At 32.5% G+C, this 6,206-nt stretch overlaps 1 long non-coding RNA gene across 1 annotated transcript; it reads right to left on the bottom strand.

Moving 5' to 3' along the window:
• Positions 1 to 493: 493 nt before the first annotated feature.
• Positions 494 to 2,177, bottom strand: LOC136799591 (uncharacterized). The gene is made up of 3 exons (XR_010845537.1): positions 1,730 to 2,177; positions 1,364 to 1,463; positions 494 to 1,194 (listed from the first exon to the last, which is right to left on the bottom strand). It is a non-coding gene; the product is annotated as an uncharacterized lncRNA (long non-coding RNA).
• Positions 2,178 to 6,206: the final 4,029 nt, after the last annotated feature.

The following is a 6,206-nucleotide window of genomic DNA, read 5'->3' as shown; positions in this document are numbered from 1 at the left end:
ATACAATTGTTCTCGACAGTATTTTCACCAACAATTTCGACAGGTGCTCCGATGTGATCTAGAATTTTTAAATAAACGTTATATAATTCTTTTTAATTTGTTAGTTATAAGGAGTTGGTGTCACAACCATTGACTTCTTGCCCGAAGGGCTAGACTCGAGACTCCTGAATGGGAAAGGAAGCCACTTAATTTCCCATCTAGAACGCATGTACGTGGTTTTTACACAAACGCCGGGTTGAAAGTAAAATCTATCGCTAGATTTCAAAATGTGCAATCCTTAAAAACAAAGGAACCGCTAGATACAATCCGCCGTCATGATTAGGGCACGTTCTAGGCGCGTTCTGAATGGGAAATGGCTTCACTTTTTCTTGCCTGAGAAAGGTTAGAGATTTTACTCTAGCCCTTCGGATTTTAAACTTAATGGTCACGACCATAATAAAAGACGATGTCTGAAGATTTGAAAAAATGTTGAAGACTGAGTTAATGTTGAATAAACCAGCCGAGGCTGGAAGGTCAGCCAATATAGTTAGATTATTAGTTGGATAGTTTGTAAAGAAGTTAAATAGCTGCGATGGAAGGAAGGACTAGATGCATAAAGAATCAAGCAAAATTGGAAAACTTAATAGAGCTAGAAAATCACTTTGCCTAAATGTTTCTCCAGGTTACTCAAAACTCCTAGTAGTAAGATTGAATAGAAAATTAACATTCCGTATCTAAAGCATTTAAATTCAACTTTTAACATTTTGAAGATAAAGTAAAAATTTAGGGACAAATCACAAAATTTTAGATATGTCCTGTTATAAACTTATACAAAGATTCTATCAAAAATTCAATTGACAGGTCACATAGACTGACCATTTACTTTTACAAATAGAAATAGTTTTTTTTCAAATAATAGTTCATTATATTTATCCCAGCAGCATCTTTATGCAATAATCAAGCAAAACAAAACAATGCAATACGAAATGGTTAATGGACAAGTATAGATAACACTTATGATATCATTTTGATCACTTTCATTCACTGAGCGAAGAAACGTTATGAATTTCAAAATCAGCAACAAATAACTCTATTATGAACAAAATTTAAATGGTCGTCAGTCGTTGCTTTTTCTTTGACGACAATTTGACAATGAACAGCATACCGATTGATTGAAACGAATACAATATGAAACTACTGTTGATCGTATATAATCTAGTAGAGAAAACAAAAAATAAAAATAAAAGCTGATGATATAAACTTTCTAAGTTATTTGGTGAATGGAGACATTCAGCAAATGTACTTAGGCAAATGTGACAGTTTCTTATGTAAGAAAATAGAAAAGCCTTCAGGTTAAATGTTTTGTAAGGTTTAATTAAAATACCTGAATGTGCTTTGTAGCATCGACTTTGAGTTCGGAGTAACACAGTGACAATTGTTTACGAGTCATGACAGCCAAATGACAATTGATCGTTGATTGATATCTAAAATAACAGAGTAAAATATAAAATTAAAAGGCACTAAACACCCCGATGTATTTATTTGTATTTTCTTTTCAGAGAAAACGTGTGATAAATTACTTCTTTTCGGAAATTGATAACCACTTCAATAGATTTTATACCAATTGTCTGTAAAAATACCAACCATTGTTAAGAATATACCTATTTGTCAATTTTTTTAAGCAGAGAATCATAAATTGTGACTTTGAAGTATAGTACTCGAGTAGTATTCTCTCAAAAGTTTTACTAACCTTTTGTTTTTGTGACTTTTGTAGCATCTAGAGTTGCTGAATTTGGTGGTGTGAAATCAATGTTTATTCCAAGTTGCCAATGAATCAAAAATTTGTTTCTTTACTTTTAGGTTGCCTCATTCTACCAACGCTATTACGTAACAGGAATTAATACTACAACAAAACCATTAACAAATTACCAGCATCATATCATACAAATGCCCATATATTTTCTCCAGCCAAGCATATAATTTTAGTTACAGCAGAACGATTAACACGCAAATAATATTCCAGTCCAGTCCAACATAGTTTTAGTCCAGGGTTTTTATTTGTATTGTTCATTTTGTTAATTTTGTAACTGTAAATTTTGTATAAATTGATGAGTTGATTAAAAAATACTATAAAAAGTGTAAAAAGAATTTTCAAAAAAAAAATTAAAAAGTTAATGCATATCATAATTCAATTTTTAACTAAAAAAATGCACTAAAAATATAAAGAATGTACAAAATTAATATTCCAATTTGATAAAAAAAATTCTTAAAATCCACATTTTTAAAATACTGTACATAAAATTATAAAAAATTATGTGACTGAGGAAAATGTCTTTTGCAACTAGTATCGTGTCCACTCAAAAGTGACAAGTGACGTTTTAAAGAAATTCATAACCATCCAAAAGATTAAAATTTACAAGAAAGTTTCTTTCCTTTTAAAGGCACTAAAAACCTTTTTAAGACAAATTCCTTATTGTCAGTTTTGATTTTTTTCTTCTAAGATAGATACGTAAGGGATTCAAAATTCACCAGAATAAGCTGTGATTTATTTATTTATAAATGTACTGAATCGACTTTATAATGAATATTAGAAACTTTGCTCTTGAAGAATTTTGTATCCCTTATGTATCCCACCCTCCAAACTGTACACCCCCCCCATATCAAGCAGTTCAAGCAGTCCAAGCAGTTAAAACAATTTAAGAATCACTCACAATAGTGAAACAAACTCCATCATGGTCGGAGAAATAAATATCCTTTATAAAGCAATTCACTTCTCTCTGGCTAATAAAACTTGTTTTTATATAAACATGGTCCAGAAGGCCACCAGCAAGATGAGTTGGTTCATTCACTATCATTTTGAATGAAGAAAGTATTTCGTTTAGGTCTTGATTTGTTGGATCTAGTGCATCAATATTGAAATCTCCCACAATAATGTCTACATCATCATAACTTGTCAGTTGCAATAGTTCTTCACGAAAAGTGTTTCTTGAAGAATTAGGTGGTCTGTACAAGATTAAAAGGCTAATAGGTTGACTACTAAACGTCTCTTTTTTGAATTTTATCAATGTGTAACCTGCTGCTTTATTACACTCTAAAATTTGAATTGAAGAATTTGTGCAACATGCAGTGTTTTGAAAGCGATTAATTGAATTGTTGTTATACTCAATATTAAAACCATTTAATGTTTGATCAATTCCACTAGTATCACTTGTAGGTGATAGCTGAGTTTCAGTAAGGCATAACAAGTCACTGTTCATTAAATTTTCAGATTTTTTTAGGTCAACAGCATGTTTATTCATCGAGCGAATATTAAGAAGGGAGATATTTAAATGCTTGGGAGAGGTAGAAACAGATGAAAAAGTTTGAACCTTTTGCAAACAACAATTTCTTCTCAAACGTTCATATTCAAGCCCTGCTTCAGTGTTGACTCTGATAGCATTTCTACTATATTCACCAATTAAGAATAGTCCGTTTATGTCAGTTACCCTTGACAAATTAACATACATTTGACCTTCATTGAAATATCTTTGACCAAATAATTCAAAGCTTACGACTGCTGATTGAAGTGTTAGCCCTTGGACTTTGTGACTAGTACATGCATACGATAGTATCAGTGGAAATTGAGTTCTTCTAACCATAGGTGACTTTTGCTTATTTTTTCTAGTCGCAAAGGTAGATTCTGCTCTTTCGATCAAAGTCCAATTGTTTTCTCTACATACACTATCCAAATTGGATCCTTTTTTACCTGCAGTGACATCATCAAGTTTTACATAGAAACCAGATATTTTATTATTGCAATCAAATTTGAATCTCATAACTGTTCCAACTTGTCCATTGACTAATCTATCAGCAATGTCAATATTTTTTGATATCAAAACACGAGCACCTACTTTCATTTCAATAATACGAGCTAGACCACCTGTATCTCTTGCTTTAGCATTTTCAATAAAATTCAAATCACTTCTTGTCAGATTTTTTGGTACCTCATCTTGTGCAGAAATTAGATGCTTTTCAGTCGGTAATTTTTCAAGCATTTGCAAATTGTATAAATCTACTGGCTTATTTTCTGCATAAATATGAGTTATATTAGCAGGGTAGTCTGGACTGTCTTTTGTAATGAATCTAGATTTTAAAAGTTCTTCTTTTTCTTCATCAAGTTCACCTAAACGTACTTGATTTAATAGATCTACAAAATCTATATCATCTCTCTGTCTCATGACCTCAGTCAATTCTGCCATTTGGAAACTTCTCCATAATTCAAATCCGACAATACTTTGCATAGATGAACAATCAGCTTTGTAAATTGGATCTCTATAAATTGGTGGGAGTTGATACAAATCACCACAAAGTAAGACCGATTTTCCACCAAAAGGTTTATCAGAACTGAATATTTCACGTAACCTTGAATCAATATTTCGAAATAAGCGACTAGGTACCATGGAAATTTCATCTATCATTATAATCTCAACGCAAGCAAGTTTTTTTGCAAATTTTGTTTTGACATAGCATTCAAGGGAAATAGCTTTTTTGTAGGAATAATCAAACCAGTGTGAATTGTGGTTCCATTGACATTGATCGCTGCTACACCTGTTGGGGCAAGCACAAGAATCCTTTGTTTAGTAGGTTCTCCTCCTCTGTACATTAAAAGTTTAGACAATGAGTGATAAATTGTTGTAAGTAAATGGCTTTTTTCCCACGCCTCCGCCACCCGGTTAAGAAAATATGGAATGGCTCTACAATTTTAGGATCTTTAGAAGACAGGTTTTTTACAAATTTCTTCCCCATTTGTGTATTACCATCAAACATTTCTCTCTGTTGAGGATTAAGAGATCTTATACGAGTATTTATTTCATTATCAGGAAGCAAAAAGATTCCATTGGTATTGCTGCCCTAAATGGTACTGTGTCTTCATTAGCTTCATCATTGATTCATCATTATTATTTGCAGTATTACTTTCAAGCTAGCAGCATTGTTTCATCATTTTCCTGCTGTTCAAAGTCATTCATTTGAGCGTGATGTCAGTTCTAAACCTTTCTAATGCATCATCTACTAAACCAGAATATGGTTGGATCAAAGCTCTGTTACTTTCAATCATTTCTACAACACCTGGTTCAAATAGTTTCTGTGTGTAAGAATTGTGTTCCTTAGAGAGTAACTCATTTTCATTACGAAAAGGATAATATAAACATTAACAGATGATGAGCAATATTCGGGGTGCTTGTTTCTATTTGGCTCATGAAGGCGGAGTACTAATGGAACTTTACGACATTTAGTTTATCTCGAGCTGGACAAGAGTGGAACAATATTTGGGTACCCATTTGTTGGATGATTTGATTCAATTAGATCATCTACAAGTTCATTGGGCTGGCAATCATTTTCTTTATTCTCTACATACATGACACTATAAAACCTCAAAAATTCAGCATAACACATGTTTGAAACAGACACATAAATTCCATTAGCATAGTTGTTGGTTGGTCTATCACAATATCGGTCTAGCATATTCTTTTTGAATATCGAGGTACTATCTTCAGGAAGCTCACTTATTTCATTTTCACTAAGACACATCCTAAATCTTTTCTCTGGTATATTGGTGTTTGCAAAGGTTACACCTGGAAATACTTTTCTTAGCCATAATTCAGGCATGCTAAGATATACAGCTTCTTGCACCGATACTTCCCGTTTTGAAACATAAGCATGCGCAATAGATTTCATTTGCTGATATTTATCTAAATCGTTTTCGAATGCTTCTTGAACAGCTTGGTTCATAGCATGAGACACTTCATCTTCAGTTTTCGACAGATATGCACACATGTAAGTAACAGCCTTGTAATAATTAAATACGGGTTGGATATCCAGATTTGCTTGCCAAGCTTTCAGACCCTCAGTAAAATAATTGTTTACAAAACACGCATTTGAATCACGCTTCAAATATAGGTGAAAATCATCATCTTCAGATACTGACAGAGCATATTCATAATCATTCTTGGGAATATCTAATTCATTAAGTATTTCATCTATGGTTGGAACAGGACTGAAATTTTCAGCATCTGGGTTAAAAAAATTTCTTTTACTTGGATTAAGATTTTCATTTATATATGTCCTTACTTTACTTAATACTTCTTTTCTCAGTGACAGTATTGTTCGTTTTTGCTCTTGTGGCAATTCTTGTGGCAAAGGCTCTGAAACAATAGTTCTCTCAGAAAAAAATTTGCCGAAATGAATCT

This window comes from Clytia hemisphaerica, unplaced genomic scaffold (genome assembly GCF_902728285.1).
Source record: "Clytia hemisphaerica strain Z4C2 unplaced genomic scaffold, Clytia hemisphaerica genome assembly, whole genome shotgun sequence".
NCBI lineage: Eukaryota > Metazoa > Cnidaria > Hydrozoa > Leptothecata > Clytiidae > Clytia > Clytia hemisphaerica.
Note: the sequence above shows the minus strand (reverse complement) of the source record. Positions and strands in the feature narration are given on the sequence as shown.